The 24,756-nt window shown below is 39.5% G+C and overlaps 2 pseudogenes across 2 annotated transcripts in view; one reads left to right on the forward strand and one right to left on the reverse strand.

Moving 5' to 3' along the window:
- The window catches only part of LOC308655491 (rho GTPase-activating protein 29-like), a 631,986-nt pseudogene that overhangs the window by 381,083 nt on the left and 226,147 nt on the right, over window positions 1-24,756 (forward strand). The window lies entirely within an intron of this gene.
- LOC308656782 (large ribosomal subunit protein eL19-like) lies at window positions 22,698-23,282 on the reverse strand (annotated as a pseudogene). Its single transcript has one exon. The product of its transcript is annotated as a large ribosomal subunit protein eL19-like (transcript).

The following is a 24,756-nucleotide window of genomic DNA, read 5'->3' on the forward strand; positions in this document are numbered from 1 at the left end:
AGGTCATGACCCAAGAATGTAACACATCACTAAGAAACACGGTAATAGCTGATAGGGACTGAAATGGTGAGCAGAGCCCCAATATTTTGTAGAAATTATGGAGCCAGCTGCACTCATGGACACATGCTGGAGAGCCTGATGAGGTCCTGCACTAATATCCCAACTCTTGTCATTATCTGCCTGATCCTCTGCATCATCCTCACTGCTCTCAAACTCCACAGCCACATCTCGACCCTGGTGAGAATGGTGACTTCCTCTTAAGACTGTCCCCTCAACCAGCTGTTACATCCAGCCCAGGAGAAGCCTCCATTGTTTCCTGACCTAATCACTGTGAGTGAGTGAGCATCCAGTAGATCCTTAGAATTGAGACTCTAAACCTGGCACTTGAGCTGAGCATGCCGAGGGAATGTCTGTAATGAGTCTGGCATGATTAAGTGTTTTCTGGGCTCAGAGTTAACTTAGAACTTTTAGTTTTGAATCAATTATGTGTATTGCAGTGCCCAGCATTAAGGATTATCATTTTCTTGATAAAGAACATATGCAGTGAAATTGTATTGAGTGATTTATGTGAATAAAGCATTGAAAAAAGCACTAGTGTGTGATATGACTTATTTCTCCCCTCCACTGCAGATACAACACCTTTGCTGATCACAACACTAGCCAGCTTCCTTTGGTCCCTGCCCACCTCCACAGCATTGTCCTAAATTTGCCAATAGTTTTGTGGGCTTTACAACATGCTTAATGTACATTATCTCTTTGTAAATATACCTGGGTTAGTTTTAGATACTAAGAACCATGGTTGCCAGTCACAGTGGCACATGCCTGTAATCCCAGTGGCTTAGGAAGCTGAGATAGGAGGATCACTGGTTCAAACCCAGCCTCATCAGTGGCAAGGCCCTAAGATCATCAGGGAGATCCTGTCTCTAAAATATATTCACAATTGTGCAGGGTATGTGGCTCAGTGGTTGAGTGTCCCTGAGTTCAATCCCTGGTACCCACCACAAAACCAATGATTGTTGATGTGTGAAAATATGTAGGGTTCAAGTGACCTAGAGAGTAAAATTATATGTGAAAATTATACTCCCTAGCCCAAAGCCACATACAGGCTCCACTCAATATCCACAGTGATTTGATTCCAGGACCCCACCTCCTTTGTACACCAAACTCTGCACATGTTCAAGGTCCAGGTATAAATGATGCAGTGTTTGCATATAACATATGCACATCCTCCAGTGTGCTTTAATCCATCTCGAGGTTCCTTATAACACAGCATACAATGTGAACATTATATAGCAGTTTACACTGTGCTGTTTAGAGAATAATGACAAGAAAAAAGACTACACATTCATTACAGATGAACTTAGTTTAAACCATGTTCAATCCAAGGTTGATTGAGTCCAAAGATGCAGACCGTACAGCCTCAGAGCCCATATGATAGATGCAATAGCACAGAAGTGTGAGCAGAGGTAGAAACAAACAGAGACACCAGTTAGAGAAGATGATCAAATAACCAGGAAGAGCAGCCTTGAAAATTAGAAGCACTGCAGCTCTGAAATCTGCTTGGTGGTGGCACAAAGAGACCTACACACCTAGGGCCACCAAGGGAATTTCTGAGAGACAAATAAGACTAGCATAATGCAACTAGTAAGTTTGATTCTGTGCCTACATTTAAATAATGTAGGGAATTGTGTCTATTAATTTTCAATGAAACAGTCCAATGTTTCATCTTATCTCAAAGCAATAAGCTTCAGCAATCAGGAACTGAACTAATAGGAAAGGCCTATTTGCCCTACATGTTGCATAATTGAACTATTCATTTCCTATAACTTGTATTTACTGAATTTTAAAAAAATGCTAGAACTGTGGCTCAGGGGTTTAGGGTCCTTGTGTTCTACTTCTGGTACCAATGGGGGGAAAAATAAGAGAAAAATAAAAAGTGACTTGGGTACCTTGTTCTTTTGTTGAATATAATTTGGGGGTGGGGGTTTTAAAAAATGTGGATTGTAGTGGACACAGTTGAACAACCTATAATTCCACCAACTTAGGAGCTGAGACAAGAGGATTGCAAGTTCATGGACATCCTGAGCAAGTATGTGATAACCCCACTCAAAATAAAAAATAAACTGTACTAGGGATGTGGCTCAGTGTTAAAGTACCCCCGGGTTCAAACCCCAGTTCCTCCACAAAAGGGGGAGTTTGGGATGTGGTTCAGTGTGTAACAGGGGTTTTCTTGATACTTTCACTAAATGCCTTGTGGCTTTGAATCTTACATATATTTTTTGTTTCCCCCAAGTTTTCTCCTTAACTTCCTCCTCCCTGATCTTCTTGTCTCTGATGTTCTCCTTCCTGGTTTCTTCACTCTAATCTAATTTTCTCAGAAACACCTCTGTAAAAACAATCTGTTCATCACTAATCTCTAGGGTATATAAAGAACTCAAAAAGCTATGCACCAAAAAAATCACATAATCCAATCAACAAATGGGGCCAAGGACCTGAACAGACACTTCTCAGAAAAGTATATAGAATCAACAACAAACATATGAGAAGATGTTCATCATCTCTAGCAATCAGAGAAATGCAAATCAAAACTACTCTAAGATATCATCTCACTCCAGTCAAAATGGCAACTATTATGAAGACAAACAACAATAAATGTTGGTGAGTTGTGGGGAGAAAGGCACACTTACATATTGCTGGTGGGACTGCAAATTGGTGTAGCCAATACAGAAAGCAGTATAGAGATTTTTGGAAATCTGGGAATGGAATTTCCATTTGACAAAGCTATTACTCTCCTCAGACTATACCTAAAGGACTTAAAAACAGCATCCTACAGGGTCACAGCCACAACAATGTTTATAGCAGCACAATTCACAATAGCTAAACTGTGGAGCCAACCTAGATGCCCTTCAGTGGAAAAATGTATTAAAAATGTGGCATATATACACAATGGAATTTTACTCAGCATTAAAAGAGAATAAAATCATGGCATTTACATTATGTAGAATGCTTCATTCCTGTGCAACACTGGATAAGCTGTTATTATATTACATTTTGACAATGGTCTGATCCTTGGTTTTTCATTAATCCAAATCAATCTGAACCCTTCAAAATGAGAATGAAACTTGCCACTTTTACCAGTGTACTGTGATATTTTAGTAACTTTTCAAAGGTAATTAAGGAAAAATGAGGCTTATCATATGTATCAATATTGTAATATGAATTGTAATCCATTCTGATATGAGTCTTATGCTGCTGTATCTAGTGAGCAAATGTCATTTATATCTCTGTGTGCCAAGAAAATAAAATTTTTTCTAAAGGACTGTTTTGATTTCATTACATCATTTTCCAATTAACTTGACATTTATTAAGTACTTGCTTATTTGGGTGCTTACCTTTTTGATAGGATGTGTGGGGACAGAGAAAGAAGAATTTTAAGATATTTGATAATTTAATTAGTCATGTCAAAATTTGGAGCAAATTAAACTCTTGATGTATATATAAATAGATCTATTAGCAAATATGCACTCCTATGTCTTCAATACCATGAACTTTCTCTTTTTCTTTCAACTTATTAAATGCAAATACTACATGCCAAATAGACATACATACATAGTTTCTACTGAAGTGACCAATAAAGATTTTGTCACTTTTATATTATTTTACTGAATAATATATATGTGTGTATATGTATAACCTAAATTGATATATTTAACTTTTGCCTTAAGTAGTATTGTTTCATTTTTTTAATGCAGATATATACCTTTATCTTCAGATAAAAGGTCTTAAAATAAAAATCTAAACCTGTAACTATCAAATGGTTTTAGGTTAACTTATCAAACTTGCTAGGTTTACTTATTCAAATCCTCAATGTTTTGATATAATAAACTCAAGGAATTTGCTTAGTGGTTTACTGTTTTTGTTTTTTTCTATTTGTATGGGCCTTGAATTATAAAGCAGTATTGAAATCTTGTCATTTGGGCTGAGATTTTTTTTTTTTTTTTGAGAGAGACAGAAAGGGAATTTCAATTTTTTTTTTAAATTTTCGGCGGACACAACATCTTTGTATGGGGTGCTGAGGGTCGAACTTTGGCCACATGCATGCCAGGTGAGTGCACTAACGCTTAAGCCACATCCCTAGCCCCAACGTTTTTCCTAATATATTTTTTCCTAATTGCCACAGTCCGGCTGGGCACAAAATCACAAGCCACTCACAGCTTTGTAGATTCAAACAGCAATTCTTTATTCCCAAACTCACACCGGCACTCTACACACGTTCTGGGGAAATCCACATCCTGGGCAATGCTCTCCTTTGGCTCATGGCACTGTGAATGACTTCTTTTTCTCTTCTCTCCTGATCTGCTTTGGAAGAACTGCTAATGTTTCCCATGGATTCTTCTGTCTGTCTAACCAAGGGGACCCAACAGTCCAGGTGCCTGGGATGCCTCCAGATTGCAGCCTTCCACTCCCTCCCTGTATATTTATGGAAAGGGACTGAGGCCTACGCTTTGGATCCAGGCTTCTTAAGAAAGGTCATGTGGATTTACTTGAAGCTCTACAGCTGTGGCATCACTATTTCCTCATTCGTAAAATGTGGTAGTGGTATTGGATGTTGTCCGTGGTTCCTGCTGGCTCACCCTTCTAGAATTGGTCCCACCCACCACCCATTGCCATTAGCACCTGGGGCACAGAGTTTTAAGTGTGTGCACTTTTACTCTTACTCTGCATCAGTTTATGTCTAAACATGCAATACTGGTGCGGAGTCTTCTTCCCTTGGAGGTGGGAAAAGCCCTCAGTTTAGTTAGATAAAGAGGTACAGGAGGAAGGTGGTTGGTATCACTGCTGATGGGTACGACAGAGCAGGTGCCCAATGTAGAAATGCTAATAAATCTATGACCATTGTCTCTACCCAGGAAATGTCAGACGTACTCCATTTATCATGGCAAGGGTCTGCATAGTTGTGTGGAAGATGAAGATACAACCCTACATCTCTGGGAATCTGCTGCTCACCCTTTGCACCCTTTTCCTTATCATACTGGCCATAGAGGTGAACCAGCTTCATTGCTGTCTGGCAGATGTTTTCTCCCCAGGGAAGGACTAGTGCCTGTTCTCTACTGGAATAAGCCCCAGGTCAGTGAGTGCAGTTGCATTGCTATGTCCCCTATGTGTCCATCCTTAGAAAGCTTCAGTACTTGGAAGTGATCACAAGTTCTGCCCTCTGTTTCCCACATCATGTCACACCTATCTGAGGACAGGGCCATGTGCACACAAGGAGTTTTCTGCTTTTAGAGGAAACACTGTGAGCAATGTGGGTGTTATGTTATGGGCATGTTCCTTAATAGAAAATAAATGAATCCCTTTAACCTTTTCCACATCTTTTTGTTTTGTTTTGTTTGATTGTTTGTTTGGAGTATTGAAATTTCTGTTACAGGGTGGAGTTACTCCTATGTTTGGGATAGATTCCAAATCATGCCATGGGTAAAAAAAAAAAAAAAAAAATATTTTCAGATATTTGAATGTTTTTAAAACCTTTAGAATACAATGAGGATTTATTTTGTTATCACAAGATAATAATTTATAGATATATTGGTCATGCGTATTAATGATTTTAGACTTTGTGAGAAGAACAATCATAACTCCCTGAAATGCTTCAAATCATATGTTGCATGATCCAATTTGCATTTTTGGAAGACCTGTCCTTCAGAAGTGAAGCAATAATGACTTAGGAGGTCAGGAATTACAGGACTTAGATGAGATGAAGGTGTTGGCATTATAGGTAGAATCACAAGATTACTCAGAGGTAGAGTTCATGAGATTTTTTGATTAAAATGAATATGGAGAACAATGGGAAGAAACTGTCAAGAGCATGTCCAAAGTTTCCAACTACAAGGGGGTGGATTGGAAAGACATTTTCTAATGCAGCAACACTGGAAGAGTTTAGAGGAATAGATAAAAGAGTTTGCTTTTGGACATGGTCACAGTATTGGGACTAGCCTGGAATGCATTTGGAGGACATTATGGTCATGGATCTGAAATTTCATGAACCAGAATCACAGACCTTCTCTCCCAGGGAGCCTGGAACATTATAAGGATAAGATACATCTGGCACATAATCCACTTCAAAGTACAAAAGAGACTTCAGAGAATGAGGATGCCAGATAAAACATCTGGATGTTTTGGATATATTACACATCTTTACATTGAAAATGTTTTGTTTATTGGACATTTAAATTTAATTGTGCATCTTCTATTTTATTTGCTAAATCTGACAATCCAGAGAATATACATATGTTCCTGTCTCCCTAATCTAATTTTCTGGCCTCTATACATCTCTGCCCTGGAGAATATGTGTAGTTGAGGGCTCAGGGTTGGAACATGAGCTTGTCTAGAGCAGCTAGTTGCTTTGCTGATGCTACAGTGTGTCCTGCAATAGGACCAGGTGAAGGGGATGTTGCCTGTAAATATTTATGTTCTATTCTGAGGGGTCCCTCATAAGGCTTCCCCTCTTTGGTAAAAGAGAAAGTTTTTCTCAAAGTGAGAGATGTTTTCTCTCTCCATACTTGCCTCACTCTGGACAGGTCTCTTATCTGGATGATGCCTGCATCAGCAGTCCTTGCAACAAGGGAGTGATGTGTGACAACAACCCATGAATGGAAAGGAAATCTGCACCTGACTACAGTGCTACAAAGGGGCAGACTGCACAGATATGAGGATGAGTGTACCATGGGTGAGTACACAACATTTCCCTGCTTCCAGTGAGTGTCAGATCAGTAAGTGTTTAACCAGGAGCTCATGTAACTCCAGGAGTGTGTTACACCCAACTCTCACCTCTCTCCATTAAGTTAATTTGCAATTAACTCTTCACCATCACCTTATATTCCATTTGGGGAATTAAATATATGGAAGGTCTGTACTTGATTCTTCATGTAAAGCCTTCCTCAGCAGCACTTTAGTTAGCTACAGCATAATGAAAGGCACTAGAGCAGAGATTGCCTGTGCTCTTTTTTTTTGTTTGTAAATTATGTAAAAAAAATGGAGAGTAAAAATCTACATGTAGCAAAATGAAAAGTCACCCCTATCTCTCACCTTGTACAAAAATCAACTCAAAGTGGATTACAGACTTAGGCACTAGGACAGAGACCCTGTGCCTAATTGAAGAAAAAGTAGGCCAGAATCTCTTCAATATCAGCTTAGGAATTGATGTCCTCAACAAGAGTCCTAAAGTGCATAAGTGAAATCAAGATCAATAATTGGGATGGATTCAAATTAAAAAATTTTCTTCACAGCAAAGACACAATCAATGATGTGAAGACAGAAACCACAGAATGGGGAAAAATTCTTCATCACACACACCTGTGATAGGGCAATAATCTCCAGGACACATTAAAAACTCAGAAACAAATAAACACAAAAACCCTAATAACTCAATCAATAGATGGGCAAAGAAACTGAACAGACACTTCAAAGTAGAAGAAATGCAATCAATCAACAAATATATGAAATAATGTTCAAAATATCTACCTGAAGTCAGAATTAAAGATAGTCATTCAGTGTAGATGGGCAAGAATCAGATCTAGAGAAGGGAGTCCAGTTTCTGTCCAGGAAGTTGGAGACCACCTCTGAGGAATTGAAATCTTAATGCCTTCAGAACCCTTCCTCCACCCTTATCAAGACAACCTGCCAAAGCTCCAACATATTGCTAAGGTAACCTGTCCCAGGGATTGTCCCTCCCTTCAGGGAATTGTAAAAGTTGTTAATTTATGCACCCTGGGACTACCTCCTGCCCATATCACTCCACCTGGGCCCCTCCAGCCCATCTGCTTCTCACCTTTTGACCATCACACCTGGGCAATCTCCTGGGCCTAGTCACACATGCAGGAAGGAATGAGATAAGGAGAAGACAGCAGGAAAGCAAAGGAAGACACAATGCTCTCACTCTTTGGGACACCAGAATACTAGTTATGGCCCCCTTTTTTTCACAGGAGAAGTTTGTGTTATCCCTTTATAAATAAGCCCTGTTTTACATTCTTGCATCTGAACCCTTTTTAAAGTTATATTTAAACATGTGAGGAAGCAGATCTCATCACTGATAACTGGTGGTATCATAGCCATGAGAGAAATGCAAATCAAAACTACACTGAGATTCCACCTCACTCCAGTCAGAATGGCAATCATCAAGAATACAAGCAACAATAAGTGTTGGCAAGAATGTGGGGAAAATATACACTCAAACATTGTTGGTGAGACTGAAAATTGGTGCAACCACTATGAAATGCAATATAGAGATTTCTCAGAAAATGTGGAATGGAACTACTATTTGACCCAGTCATGCCACCCCTCAGTTTATACCCAAAGGACTTTCAATCAGCATACAACAGTGAAAAAGCCACCTCTCTCTGTCCATGGAGTCCAGTTCTGTTCCCTGACCCTAGTTGAAGGGTGCTTGTTAGGAGGAGGGCCTACTGCTCCTTCTGGGCAGCATTTGGAGCTCTTTTCTCTAAGAGCAAGCACATTTTATAGGTTTCACTGGCTTCTGTTCTATGTATTAGAGACAGGATTATGGCTACAACCAAGATTAATTGAGAAGTAATATGCCCCATTTCAAAGGAAAATGTATTAGTGGAAGATTAACCAGTGTCTGCCTTTGCTACAAGATAAACTGCCAATATCAAGGGAGATTTATTGAGATATCATCCTGGACATAAGGAAAGTGGTCTGTGTAGGGGACAGAGGTAGGGGACATGGTTAGCTGCCCTCATTTTATGATGATATTTCCAAATCCATTTCTTCAACCTTGTCAAAGGCCCTGGTCTTCATCCAGGGCCTCACACATGCCAAGTTTAAAGACAGTTTTTTCTTTCTTTTTCTTTTTTTTTTACTTTAATATAAATCTAATACACATAGCCGACACATGCTGATGGTAAAGAAATTTGAATTTTGAGAAACTACTAATCTGAATACTTAATCTATATTAATCTAAATACACAAATGAAAAAATACATTTCAACTTGCAGCGAGAGAAAGCAATTGCTAAGCCACAAAACCTAACTACTTAGGAGTAGATCTATAAACATGTCATCATATTCTTTCCAAGACAGTTTTTTTTTTTTTACTTGCCTGAGCATAAGAAACATATACCATGCCTTTGGAGCTGAAAAAGCCTGCCCCTCTCCACTTCCAGATAAGTCCCTCAAAGGGGTAAATAGATCTTTATCTATTTATAATTAGGTTCACAGACTGGGACTTGCTCCAGGCTGGGCCCCGGAGAAGAGAATAGCTGTATGAAAAGAAATTTGAGAGATTTACCTGCATCTTCTTGCTGCCTTTACAATGGAGGTGCTGCTTTGGGCTTTGCTGTCATTCTAATTTTAACAGACATGCTGAGAACCTGGGTACAGGTGGGTTAAGGAGGCTTTATTTCCTGTGCAATTACATCATTATGCCAGGAGGCATAAGGTGTGTTTTCTGGGGAGGAGAGAGAGGGCTCGGTGTAAGTAGATGTCACTGAGGGGCAACAGGTAGATATGAGTGGTCTGCAGCAGGAAGCTTGAAGAGGGACCAAAGGAAGGTCTCAGGGCCCTGCCAAATTCATTCCTGCAGCTGTTTGAAGAAATTAAATAAAGAAGTATCAGCAACATAATGAAATGTTTGTAGAATTATAGGTGATTTAGATAGTCCCTATCAATTCAAAATATATAAATTTAAATTATTCCAAACTTGACAAAGCTAACCTCCTAATTAGCCCATCCTCTTTAGTTAAGCACTGAAACTCAAGTCTTTAGTAGAAATTGTTTCAAAGCCCAGTCCTGGAAGAAGAACATACTAATTTCAATTTCATAGACTCTTTGTGCTGTTGGAGGGTAAAATGTTATAGTAGACTCAAGAAAAGAATTTCTCAAAACCTAATGTTTGAATCACCTGCAAATTCTAAAATGTATATATTGGACCACACCCATCACAATCTATGTGATAGGGTCTAGGCATCTCATTTAAACCAAGAACTTTTAGTGGCTAATTTGCACATTAAAGTCTAAGAAACACTGAGAGATAATGAATTGTTTTCTTAGTTTTCAGAGTTCCATAAAACTATGCAAGAGACTATTTCCTGAGGTAATATATACATATTAACGAAACTCTAAGAATGTAAACAAAATGCTTTTATTTTTAATAAATTTAATCATTAAACTAAGTTAATATTCCATCGAGTAAGTTTCCTAGTGAATTCCAATTACCATAGGTAGATATAAAAGAGGTTGACTAACTGAAAAGTGAACTAGTGGTAAGCCAGCAGAAAGCATATTCCAGAGGTTTCTGGAAGTATACTCACAGCAGCAGCAGCAGCAGCAGCAGCAAGATAGGCCATCTTTGCTGACATCTGAGGTTCTGAAGCCAGAAGTAGACAGGCAGTCAGTATAGACAGTAAAATCCTCAGGTCAGATCAAGGAGGCCAATTTTGAGTGAGTCCAGAAAGTTGGAGATGTCTCCTGGGGGATTGAAATGTTAATTTATCAGAAACCTTCCTCCACTCTTATCAAGAACCTGCCCCTGCTCCAGTCTGTTGCCAGGGTTAACTGTCTCAGGAATTGCCCCTTCCTACAAGGAGTCAAAAGGTTGTTAATTAGTGTGTCCTGGCCTGCTCCATCCTGCCCTTCCCGCTTCAGCCCACCAGTTTTCCACCTTTTGGCCAGCCCAATACAAGCAGCATTTCCTAGGCCTAGTCAGGAACACACTCAAAAGTCTTTGTCTCAGTGTGAATTCTCTGTTGTTTACTGAGAATGTGTTTGTGGCCAAAGGATTTCCCACACTCACTGCAATCATAAAGATGTTCTACACTATAGCTACTTTTATGATGAACAAATGTGGATTTGAGTATGAAGACTTTCCCACAATCATTGCACTTGTGAGGCCTTGCTCTCCTGTGTACTCTCTGGTGTACAATTAGGTTAGAATGATGGCTAAATTATTTTCCGATTTCACCACATTTATAAGGCAATTGTCCTGCGTGGATTCTCTTGGGCTGAATAAGGTTGCCTTTTCCACTGAAGGCTTTTCCACCTTCATTGCACTCCTAAGGTCTTTCTCCAGCGTGGATCCTCCGGAGCTGGACAGTGTAGCTTTAGGACTAAAGGCGTTCCCACATTCCCTACACTTGTGATGCATTTGTCCAACATGCAGGATCCCCCTGCTTGCAGTTCTCTGGTCTGCTTTCCTCTTCTTTTGGGTGATCTTCTGCAGCAAAGGCCCAGGCTCCTCCAAGCTCTGCAGTCCTCAGAGCTCCTGGAGCAGCAAGGACCCCACAACACCCAACCTCCGCCCCTCTGCCCAGCCTTCCTGCGCCATGCGAGCCCAGCGCCCGCTCACCCTGAGGGTAGTGCCCATGGCTAGATGGCCCTGCGGACGTTGCCGCTCCTCCGTGGGGAGCGCTGCCACCGCTGGGCTGGTGCTCCTTCTGCAGCGAAGCAGGCATCTCACCCCGACCGGCTCCTCACTTGGTGCTCCCCAGTGGGTGCAAAGGAGTACACAGCACCCAACTGCCAACTGTCTCCCCTCGCGACCTCCCCGTGACCATCAGCACGGAATGGGCAGGCGCTGCGGGTCCCCTGCTCCCTCATAATTATACCAGCTTTTAAATGATCTTCTATATTCTGCATTAAACATAAAAGCCGCTCTAACCTTGGAGATGGAAACTAAGAAGAAAAAGTTTCTGGCTGTGTTTTTATATTGGCAATGATTTCTCATATTTGACACACAAAAAAGACAAATTATTAAGGTTAAAAAAAGATAAACACCATGGAATCCTAAACTTCTACTGTTTGAAAGATTCCATCAAGAAAATGAAAAGACAAATCCCTATAATATTTATAATAATAATAATAATAATATACTTTATAGATTAACAGTGTTCAGATATCTTATTTTAGGCTTATATATATATATTATTAAATTATTAAAATTTATATACTTAAGGCCACATAAAAGTTAGAAATAGTAAGACAAGCAACTTAAAGAGGGATCATAATATTTCAATCCATACTACACAAAGAAGAGAATGTAAACATCAAAGAGCACCTGAAAAGGTGCTCAAAAGCATGAGTCATAGGAAAACAAAAATGAAGACCAACTCACATCCATCACAATGTCTAAAATTCAAATTACCATGCCAAGTGTTGGAAGGATTTAGAACAAACAACTGCAGCTCCAATCACTGTTGGTGAAAGGGATAAATGTTACAATCACTTTGAAAAACTGTTTGGTGGCTGCTCTAGGTGAACATGCATTTATCATGTGACCCGTCAATGCTGTCACCAGACATAGAAGTACAAAGCTACAAAAGGACCTGTAACATGAACTTCAGAAGTGCAGTACTCAAGAGCAATTCCACATGGAAGCAATCAACATGTCCATTAGAAAGTGCATGGCTAAAACAAGTTATAGTCCTTACAATGGAATACTATTCTGCAATAAAAAAACAACTGATAATAGTAATAACAGGAAAGAATCTCAGAAATAATATGCTGAGCAAAAGAAGTCTCAGCAAAGAATGTATGACAAATTATTCCATTTATATTTAGTTGCACAGGCACTTTCCTTCCTGCAAGTTGTTCTTTTCGGGTATTTTGTTCACAGTGAGAAAAACCTGACTAAAACAATTCTATTTCATGAACTTGAAAAACATGATAATATTGACATATAAACAAATATGCTAATGATATATCAAATCAGTGGAAGAAAGGATAGCTTTTAAAAGAAAATCATCTATTCTGGCACAATTAGGTGTCCATCTAGAAGGAAATGATGCTGAGCCACTGTCTCATCAGACTCAAAAATAATTTATAAATAGATATAAGCCTAAAATGTAAAGGAAAATTAACTTAAATATTAATTTCAAGATAGTAGATGTATAATATTGGCATTGGGGAGTTTTCAACTAACACTGGAAACTCTGCACATGTAAAGAAAAAAGTAACTTATTTGATAACACTAAAGTCTTCCAATTTTTCTCCATGATATATCTCTTCCTTTGTTGATACTTTTGGGGGCTTGTTCATTAACCTTGAATCCTATGACCCTGGCAAAATCACAAATTAATACCAACAATTTTAGGAAGATTTCTTAGGATTTTCTACATACTTTTATGTAAATAAAAGTAGTTTAACATCTTCATTTCTGCACTGTATTTCTCTTGGCTTGTCTTTATTTTTCCTTATTTTGTGGACTAAGATATCCAGCATGATAGTAAGTGAACATGGTTCCAGAAGCTATCCTCACCTTGTTTCCTAGGTTACATGGGGAATATTCAGCATGTTACTAGTACCTGTATAAGTTGTTTGTTCTTAATAGATGCATTTTGTCATTAAGAATGATTTCCTCCTATTCCTAGTTCTCATACACACACACACACACACACACACACACACACACACACACAGAATTAAATCAGGAATGAGGTGAAGGAAGAAACCACCAGCCAAGAAGTGGGTGGCTTCTAGAGCCAGAAAAATTAAGGAAGCCAGATGTGCCTGAGATCCTCCACTGGGTGACAGGCCTGTTCCCCAGTGATTTTAAGCCAGTGGGACCTTCTGTGGACTCCTAACCTACCACTCTGATATAATGGATTTGTGTTCTTCTCAGCCATGACGCTTGTGAAAATTTGTTATGGCAGCAATGGAAAATCATCCCTAGTGCCTCTGTCACTCACCTCAGTAGTGAGGAGATCTGAGGGACATGATAAATTCTCTGTAAATTCTGAAGGTCTTAGGTCAGTAGGTCAGGAGATACTATTACATATTTGAAGTGATACAATAGGTATTTGTCCTCTGTTTTCTTTTTGTCCTCTTTTCTGGGACTTTTCTTTCCCTCTTATGGGGCTTTCACTCTATTTTCTGAAGTAAGCTGACTTACTAAGTATGACTATTTGAGTTGTCCTGTAATCATTAATCATTTCATCAAGGCGACCAGCCCTTGAGGCACAGAGATAAAGGAGAGAACTTTGCAGGCTGCTGCAATAACCTCAGGGCCAGAGGTCCTTACCATTGGCTGCTTTGTCTTTAAGTTCAATAATGGGTCCGAGGACTTTCCAACCATTCAGCTGATTTTGCCAGCAAATTCCTCTGTATTATAAAGGCAAAAGCAGTCATACAAATCCTTAAAAACACCTGGTGAAGTGCAGGTTGACTTCACATCTCCCCATAGGCGTGGCCATGTCTCTACCCAGGGAGGTCTCTTGAAGAGTCTTTTGTTGTTGCTGCTGGTAAGGGTCCTGGTTTCATTGATAATGATTACAGTTTTTGTTCTAGCTGCCATTGTTTGTGTTCATTCTTAACTATTTCTAGGACATCATTGTAGAGTAATAGCTTTATTTTAATTCTGGAAGGTAAAAGGACACAAGAATTTTCTGAAGGATTATTTTAAATTTTTATTTCAAAATTTATGGAATGATATGATTTTCAATTAAGGTTCATAAATGAGTTCATTGTTGTGACTCAGTGACATGCATAATGTGTGGTAAACTGTGGTCTGCAGCCCACCTGTATCAGAATCATCACCAGTGTGTTAAATTGTGCCTGCATCAGAATCACCTGGGATACTTAAAGAAAGATGCAGATCCTAGATGACAGTTCAACTCCCACTGAAGCACTTGCCATTGCAGCCAGGGAAGTTGCACCCACAATCCCACAGTTGATGTTGAAACATACAGCCTTTGAAATGAAAATCTTCAAATACTTTTAACCTTTGATCTTCTTTATACTGAGGACGGAGGCCAAGGTACTGCCTGGCCCTGATGGGCACTGCAAAGGGGACCATGCACTGAGACAGGTTTCTGGCTAACATAGCCTAGTTACATATACACTTGGGTATTTCCTGTCTTTATTCCCACTGTGCCCTCTGTCCTTATGAAAACTTTCAATGACACTGAGTCACCAACAATGGAGACTCATGAAAGAAAATATTTTCCTCTATTTTACTCAACCCAAACTGGAAAGAGACCTATATTTTCATTTCCATCCTGACTCCTGAGTTTTAATGCTGCAGAAGAAACAGCAAAATATGTCCTTCCCAATGAAAACTACAAAGGCACATCAATTTTAAGAATCACTCCATCATATCTTAGATTGGAGATTTTTACAAAATGGCAAGAGGGAAAATTGTAATTTTAATCTTAGACTTCAGAATTATTATTCTTTGTTTAAGTTTTTATAATCTTTAAATTTTTTTCTAAGTATTTATACATGACAGCCGAATAAATTTTGACACACCATACTCAAATGGAGTACAACTACTCCTTCTTCTGTCTGAACATGGTGCAGTCACACTGATAGTGTAATCATACATGTATATAAGGTGCTGATGTCCTTTTCATTCCACTGTCCTTCCCACATCCTCTCCCCTTCCGTCATCCCCCTCTGCCCAATACAAAGTTCCTTCATTCTTCTCTATCCCCCTTCTCCCTTGCATTATGAATCACCATCCTCTTATCAGAGAAAACATTCAGCCTTTGGTTTTTTGAGTTTGGCTTATTTTCTTTTCTATTCTTAACAATTGTTCTAGGGACTGGTCTAGAAATGGGAAACAACGCCAAAAAAAAAAAAAGAAAGAAAGAAAGAAAAGAAACTATTTGTATATACAACATTGCTTTCAAAGAAAAAATACCACTGAAAGACTGTTATTCTGTTTCACCCTCCATGTCTGTGACTGATGTTGGCCTTCAACATATGGCTACAGCAACATAAAAAGAAATCTCTATCATACATGTATACACATATACTCACATTTTAGGAAAACACTGGAGACACAAAACAGACTTCAGTACAATTGGTGTCTTGCCCACACCACTAAATATAAGTAGAGGGCTGCCATATGCAAGACTTTGCATAGGCTTGGTGTGGACATCAAACTCCTTCCTGAGGGAAGTCAGGTTAATAAAATGGGACAGCATACTTAATGGGGGAGAGGAGGGCAGTAAATTTTGGAGAACATGTTAATACCTGATGGTGCAGTGCAAAGTCCAGCTGGCTTGGCTCAGAGGAGCTACCTGGTGAGGTGTGGATCTGTGAAAGGTGTTTGCTGAACACCACTGACACTGTCCAGCAGTGCCCTGCTGCTCACTAGGGTGCTTCTAGGACTTCCAAGGAACGCAATGTTGGGACCATATGACTCATGTGTAGGGGGCAGCTGTTGTCCCCAAGTTGATCATCTGAGGAGAGCTGTTGAGGTGAGAACCATGCTGTGGCAGGTGTTGTGCCACAGATGCTGTTCAGAAGCAGTGTCACAAAGTTTACCATGCAATCTTAGGTGCTCTTTCCTTAATGTTGGGCCTGGTGGTATTTGGCTACTTGTATTCCATCACTGTCAGGAAGTCATTTTGTCTTTCTGCCTACCCTAGTAGGACACATCTCTGATCACCTCTTCAGATCTGCACTAGTTTTGAATGAAGAGGGCCCAAGATGCTCCTTAGCAGATAGGGTTATTCAGATAGGGGGCGGAGGTAGGCCAAGGCTTCCTTGTGCTTTAGAGACCTGTGGTGGCTTTGCTTCTTGTGTGGCTCCTGGAAGGCAAGGCTCTCAAGACAGGAGCACACAGCAGGGCCCTTAAGGACTTTATGAGAAAGCAAACAAAACAACCCTGTTCAGATGGAACTGTCAGACCTGATGATAGTGCCCAGAGGCTGGAAAGAGGGCAAAGCATGCAGGAAGGTAGGAACAGGGTAAGAGATGATTAAGAGGATGAGCCAAGGGGGTACACTGGGTCTGGAGGAAATTCCAGGTTCCAGCTTAGAGGAGAAGTCTCCCTGTGCCCCCAAATCCTTGCTGTCCCAGCCACCATCCCACTGCATGCTGTGTGGTCATATCCTACCACTTCCTTTTCATGAGCCAGTTCATGCTACAAGTTATGTAGTCTGAAGGGAAATAAAGGCCTTTGTCATCTTCTAGGAAAAGTAGAATGGAGCATGAAAAACACACATGTAGAAACAACTTGTGGTGATTGGAGAGGACATGTTGGGGGAAGTTCCCTGTTAAGTGTGTATATTAGTTTCTTAAGGAGAGGACAAATTGACAGGGACCTCAGACATCATCTAAGTCTAGGTCCACCTTTTACAGATAAGGGGCATCAGCTCACAGAGACAAAGAGGCCAGCTAAAGGCATACAACCAGATAGTGACAAGTCTGGAGTTACAGACCAGACATCAGGAAGAAGACAGGGTGGTCTGCACACTAGAGGGAGCCAGTGGGAACTGGAGGCTTCTGGGTTAACTTGGCAGGGACAGGATGAGGCTTGTAAGTGTTGTGCTAAAGTGGCTCAGGAAAGAAAGCAATCCTCAGAGAAGAACCAAAGGGAAGTAGAAAACAAGAGCTAGTTAAATCATGGCCCTTGATCCTTGATCATGCTATAGGGGTCAAAGCTCTCAGAGTACAATTTAGGAACATTCCTAGGAGAATACTCAGCTCCTCCGATGTTTACCATCTAAGTGTAAAGATTTAATTTCTGATTTTTAAAACAATCAGTTACATATCAAGTTTTTCTTCAAAGTATTTCTAGAGAATTATAGCACAGCATTTAAGTAAATGTAGACAATATCTGGTACACATATTTAAAATTTTCTCCCTTAAAGTTCAGTGTTTTTTATTATTAGTTTTTTTTTTTAATGACAATGAGACCACATGGATCTTCCTTCATTTTTTTTAAAACCGGTGTGTCAAAATAAAATTGATGTTCTTAATCTAATATTGTGCACTCAAGTCAATTTATAAAGTTATGCCTTATTTGATTTTTCATAAATTAGTTCAGGAAAGTCCAGAATGTACAAATGGCCTCAAGATCTCCTTGTAGACAACTAATTTACAGACTTTAAAAGTTTCTTCATTCAAGGACCAACTTAACTACATTTCTCCCACCTTCTTGCTTGACTGACATCAAGGAGGGAAAATTGGGGTAAAGAGGAGAGACAATGACACAGGAGAGCAAGGGCAGGGCAGGGAGCTGAGGGGGCACAAGGGCGAAGGGATGGAACCCTAGCTAGAGGCTATCTAGGAGCTAAGACCTGTCTAGTGGACCAGATTATATGCTTCTGGAAGGTCAAAGGAGGTCAGAGTCACTTACAGATCTGATGATAGATCGTGATGTGTTTGAAGCAGACTCTGTGACTGTGAAAGGTGCAACCGATTCTTTAGCTTCAAGTTAGTCCTTGCCTTCTTCAAAACATCATGTGTCCTGGTCACTGAACAATAAAAGAGCCCCACAGAGCAGGAATTACCAACTGGGCCATACATGCTGGGTGTGTATTTTCTAAAGCATTTCCTTCTCACCCCTCAATCTTGGGTCTCTTTCTCACCCTTCTTTCCCTCCCTCTGCACCCACAATTATTCATAACACAGGAGGGTTGGGCCCAGGGCATTAGGTGCTCCCCTCCCAACATTTCTGTGCCTCTCTTCTGACTATTCCTCTGCAGCACAAGTGGGGCATGTGAAAGACCACCCCTTTCCTTTGCAGCACCACAGATCAGGGACACCGACGCTGGCTGATAATGAACTGCTCCATGTTCTGCTTCTGCTTGTTTGCAGTCTTCAGACATTCAACTGTGCTCTGTTTGGATACTTGGGCTTGCAGATCCAGGAGCTCCCTTTTCATTGACTCAACCTGGTGAAGACGGACAGGCTCTCGGTCAACAGTTTGGAGAATGGATGCATCCAGTGCTTTGTGGTTCCTACCAATCAGAAGCACAACTCCACAATCTTCTCAACACTACCAAGACTGAGTTCTCTCCATTACAGCCTCTCAATCCTCCAGCTCAGAACAGCTGAGGAAGAGACCACAGGTAGGAATGTTGAGAACCTTCAAGCCCCCAATCAGACTAGCACAGACCTACATTTCTGCGGTCAAGGAGACCCTGACTCCACACCTGAGGGAAACTCTCAACTGCAAACAAGACCTCCATATCAGTCCTTGTAAAAGTTTTCTCTCACCCTTCCCCCATACATGCAGGACTTGGAATTTCAACGATATTATATCTGGGACTTGGGGATGCCCTGATGACAGTGCTCAGGTTTCAAAATGTCTGTACCAACCTGAAGAAGGTAAAGTACCTCCCTGGAATTAACATAGTTTCATCATAAAATAAACTAGCAACATTAATGTAGAACTGGAAAATGGAGAGGGGATCAAGAATCTAGCCCACTTCAGGGCTGGCAATAAGAAACAGCCTGATATATGAAGAATTCTTTGGTGGCAGGGGAGGGGTGGTAGTGGTGGTTGTCTGTCTTTCCCTAAGACTGGCAGAGAGATAAAATTTTTAAAAGTATGTTAAGATTCTAGGAGCATGATCAAAAGAAGTTGCAGGGTCATAGTGACATCCTCTGACCTTTTGACCTAGAAGACCAAAGGAGTGAAGAAGTTTAAAAGGCCCCCGAATTTCTGCTCAAATTTCAGAATTATTGGAAGTGAACATTTATGGATTACCAGGGTGTCTATGTCTGTGCTCCTCTATTTCCTTTTCTTCTCTTTGAATTATTATCTTGGGGCTGTGTGTGAGGAGGAGTTAAGATAATCAGAGCTTCAATGAAAGCAGCCATGATAGACTAGGGGTCTTCCTCCAGAATCCTTCACTAAGGTTTAGCACATTCTAACAGCCCATGTAGCACCTGACCCTCAGAAGCCCTGCAACTGAGAGTACAGAATCTTATAAGGCAGAAGAGCTAGGCTTTTACCAGAAAATGACAAACTGAATGTTTTACAATAATTTGAGAAGAACGCAGATATACCTATTAGCCATGGTGTCGAAACACTAAGGATTTGTTCAAGAAATGCTGAAGAACCATAGGATTTTAGTGAACTATTGTGAATATGCAATTGAGTTCAGTGAAGCTAGACTTAGACAAAATTTTAAAAAAGGCCATAATCTGGAAACCAGTGTTAAACCACAATGCAAAGAAAAAACCACAAAAAAGAAAGAAAGAAAGAAAGAAAGAAAGAAAGAAAGAAAGAAAGAAAGAAAGAAAGAAAGAACCACCATTTCAAATTTTAAACCAAGTACCATGGTTTTCCAGGAACAAATAGCAGAATTTCCCTATTAATAAAGTCTGAGAATAGATGTAAATTTTAAATAAAAGCTAAAATTGTGCAACATGTATTATTTCAAAAATGTTTTTTTTTTCCTTTTCTAAAATTCTTTTCGTCCCCTTGATATCAGAAAGTGAACCCTGGGGAGCTTTACCAGTGAGCCACATTCAGAGCCCTTATTTTTTGAGACAGGATCTCACTAATTTGTTGAGACTGGCTTTGAGTTTATGATACTCCTGTCTCAGACTCCTGAGCAACTGGGATTAAAGGTATGAAACTCCCATTTCTAAAATTGTAATTATCATATTTGTGCACCCAGCTTCTTTCAGGAGACTTTAATTGAAAACTCTCCTGAAGGCTGGGATGTGTTTCAGTGGTAGAGAACTCTCCTTGCATGCTGAGGCCCTGGGTTTGAGCTCCAGTGCTAGAGAGAAGGAAGGAAGGAAGGAAGGAAGGAAGGAAGGAAGGAAGGAAGGAAGGAAGGAAGGAAGGAAAGAAGGTTGGAAGCAATGGGGGACCAAGAGAAAGGGAGAAATAGAAAGGGAAAGAGGGAGGGAGAGAGGGAGGAAGAAGGAAGGGAAGGAAGGAAGGAACAAAGAAAGGAATGGAGGTAAGGAAAAAGATCAGGAAAAAAAATTATAATGAACACCAATTAAAATGTCTTCTGCTAACCTACATATTAATCATCCAATACAGGAACCAAAGCCCTTATATGACTGTTTAAATTAATTAAAATTTTAAAAAATCAAATTTCAGTATCTCAGTCCCACCACTTAATTTAAGAGTGCAATAACCACATGGGCTGGTGGCTATCATATCTGACAGTGCAGTGCAGATACCATACATTTCTGTCATGGCAGAAAGGTCTATTGGACAACACTGATAAAGAGGAAGCATCACATCAAGGTACTGGTATTGTGGATGTGTTAAAAATATTCTATCAATGTGGAGAAGGCCCAGGACAGCAAATCACAGGAGCACTGGCTTGGAACCAGGTAAGAGAGGCCAGCCGTCCCAGGTGAAGAAGGAGGTCAGATGAGGTGATGAACCTGCAAGTGATGCTGGTGTGCACCTGTCTGCAAACGACTGCCCAAAGATGTAGGAGAAGAACCAGGTGGCACAAGAGGATTTTGGGCTGTGAACATGGCCAGTGGCAAAACTGTCAGACAAGTGTCAAGGTGCACAGTTCCACTATCCCATGATATATAGTACATGATAAGAAATGTTGATCTTAACAAGGTGATTGTTAAGTGTACTGAGAATTTATTAGGTCAGGTACTGTTCTAAGCACTTTTCATCTCACTCAACAAACTCAAATGAACTGCTAGTTGATCTACAAGGTTATGCATCTATGACCTCAAACTTGACCATTTAATTAAATGCCATTCAAGTTTGGTTTGTAAAAAAAATTGACACACACCAGGTACAGTGATACACATTTGTAACCCCAGTGAAGTAGGGAAATCTCAAGTTCAAGGACAGCATGGGCAATTTAAAAAAGGTCTGGGGATGGAGCTCTGTGGTAAAGCACCCCTGGGTTCAGTTCCCAGTACAAAAAAAAAGTAAGTAAGAAAGAAAGGCACTTTTCCCTTTTATCAGGAAAAATTAAGTTCTTGCCCTTGAACCAAGGTGCTCTTGAAAAAAACAATTCAGTAGATGTCTAGCTCTTGCTCAGCTTCAAATTCTTGAACTGAGTGCAGAAAATATTGCAGCCCAAACAGGCCATGTTGTTCTCTAAGCCTCCTGAGCTCATTATGCACACCACTACATTTCTTGTTTTGGAACCTACAAAGACAGTGTGATGATTTAAAGTTCCATTTATTTTTCATTCCTGTAATGAAAAAGCAGCCTCTTTTAGTTCATCTTCAACAAAATACAGTTGTCAAACTGATAGAATTATCCAGAAACGACTTCATTTTCTAGACTGGAGCTAAGTGCCTAAGTATAGCAATAGTATTTCTAACTACAATGGTTAAAATAAAATTATTACCACATAAACTATATGAGTGTAAAAAAGAGCTTAAGTTTTTTTTAAACAGTTGTCCTCTTTAAAAATTATTTTCCAAATGACAATTGACAGCTTCATTTTCAAATATTTTCTGTATCAGCCAAATGTTGCCAACTACATTTACGTAACTTGTACTAAGATTTTTGGTTTTGCCAGTTCTTACCAGGGACAATTATAGGGATGCACTTAAAGTTCTTTCTGAATGATATGGTTTCATTACATTTCAGTATTTAGCTTTTTAAATATGTCCAAAGTCTTTCAGGACATGGGCTTCAACAAGAAAATTATACATTTCCAATAAAATTCAATGCTGACCATAAGAACAATGTATATAATGGTTAAAGAAGTTTAGAACAATTTTTAAGATTAAAAAAATTAAAGTATGTGCAACAGAGCAGAAATATTTGAAGTGATAAAATATTACTGGTTTTAAAACAAGTAACATGGCTTCTTTAAGCCTCACAATTCAAAGAGCAGACTAACTGTATTTCTTTTATTGTAAAAAGGACGATTTATAAAACTGTTAATTTCTAAAATTGTGGTACAATACAGTTTTTTCACAGATAAAGCTTGTTTTTGTTTCAAGGAGTATCTATGTAATCATCAAGTGCACTATGTACAGACACAAGATGGGAGCCTAATTTCTTGGTCTCTTCCTCCTTAGACAGAGTCTTGATGTCCTCTTCCTTGTACTGGAATGCTCCTCACAGAGCTTGTGTTTCTCCTTGGTCTCAGCCTGGTTGGCCAGAAGCTTCTTGTTGGCCTTATCTGACTTCAGTTTGGGAATATGTTCCACAAGGATCCACTTGCTTTTGAACACATTGCCCTTTACCTTCAGATAGAGGCTGTGATACATGTGGTAGTCAATATTAGATTCATGGTATCTCTGAGCAGCCTACACAGAATCCGCATCCTCTGCACCCAGGTGACCATTTCCTGCATTGGAGCATTGGCTGTACTCTTCTGCTTACCTATTCACACATGCCTGTGCCTCTGGGGAGTCAAGGTACTTTTCTGGCATGGAGCCCCAGAATGGACAGTCACTGATTTTGTGGATGATCAGCCATCTTTGATCAGCTTCCAGATCTGCTGTTCAGAGTTGGCATTGGAGATTTTTTTGGTCTCATTTGAATCCAGCTAAACCTTCTTTTTGCCACAGCAGAGGTCACTGGAGGCACCTCTTCTGAAGCCTGAGCAACCTCCTGGCTGAACCTGTAGCCATGAAAGAGAAGAGCCCAATATAGTTTGAAGTTTTTCATAATATATCTATGATTTAAACATTAAATACTTGTAACATGTTTATATATATATATATATATATATATATATATATATATATATATATAGTGTACACATATATTCACACAATTGTCTTCATTTGTTAACAGTGCACAAATGGTTACATAGTACACAGATCATATTTACTTAAGCCTGTTAGCTTATTTCTGAAGAGTTCAGTGAATCATGCTAATTTTTCATCTTTCACATTTGAGCAAAACATCCTGAATTCAATGCATGACTCTCTCTCTCTCTCTCTCTCTCTCTCTCTCTCTCTATATATATATATATATATATATATATATATATATATGTACTATATGTATTTAAATAAATGTGATACAAATCACACAGGCCAACTCTGGCCTGCCACTTGTTTTTGTTTGTTTGTTTATTTGTTTGTTTTATACTAAAAAATGTTTTGGGGATTGTTTTTGTTGAGTCAGGGTCTCTTCATATTGCCAGGCTAGTCTTGAACTTGTGGAGTCAAACAATCTTCCTCAGGCTCCCAAGAAGCTGAGACTACTGGTTCCACCATGCCTGACTTTTTTTTTTTTTTTTAATATTGGGGTCTAGCTAAGTTGCTCAGGCTGCCCTTAATTCTATTCTCCATCCACAGCCTCCTGAGTAGCTGGGATTTACAGATGTCCACCACCTAAAAAATATTATTTTAGTAAGAAATATTGGACAAGATAATTGTGGCCCTTAACAAATCAAGTCTTTGAGATCAGATGTCAAACCCAATGGTTCTCAAAGTTTAGTGAGTATAGGAGACCCCTGAAAGATCTGCTTAAAAAGTGGATTTCTAATCTCCACGCTTCAAAACCAAGATAACCCATCTGTGCATATCCAGCTGTCAGTCTTCAATTCCTGCTATACAAATTGTATTTGATGATTCAACATCAGAAATAGATAATAGACAAATATAACTATCTCAATTAAATACCTACTAATAGAAAAAATAGTATCTCTAAATAGTATAATACTGTATTTTATTTCTGAATTTTAACACTTATGATAATAAGCCTTTCATAACTTCATTTTCACAGTTGCCAATTATTTAGAAAAGCCCCTCTTTTTGGCAGATGAGCCAGCCATGAGGAGACAGTACCTCCCAGTCTAGTTCCTTCAGTGCACAAGTGAGACTTCAACATCAGGGAATGTTCATGGCTTACCTGAGGTACTTCTGCTCTTCAATATTTTAGCCTCATTAGGACTCTGAGCTCAAGATTTCCTAGCAGCCTGGGGTTCTCTCTAAAAGAAAGATGTTAATTCTTCTTTTAATGGCAAAGTTGTTTTCTGTCATAAGTTTGTGTGCATGTTGGGATGAAGCTATGTCTAGGGGGACAATCAGTTGGAATCCAAGTCTGCACATTCTATTGTGCACTAATAGATTAGACTTGATTTTAAATTTCTCT

The sequence above is a fragment of the Spermophilus citellus genome (assembly GCF_964194105.1).
Source record: "Spermophilus citellus genome assembly, chromosome: 9".
NCBI classification, from domain to species: domain Eukaryota; kingdom Metazoa; phylum Chordata; class Mammalia; order Rodentia; family Sciuridae; genus Spermophilus; species Spermophilus citellus.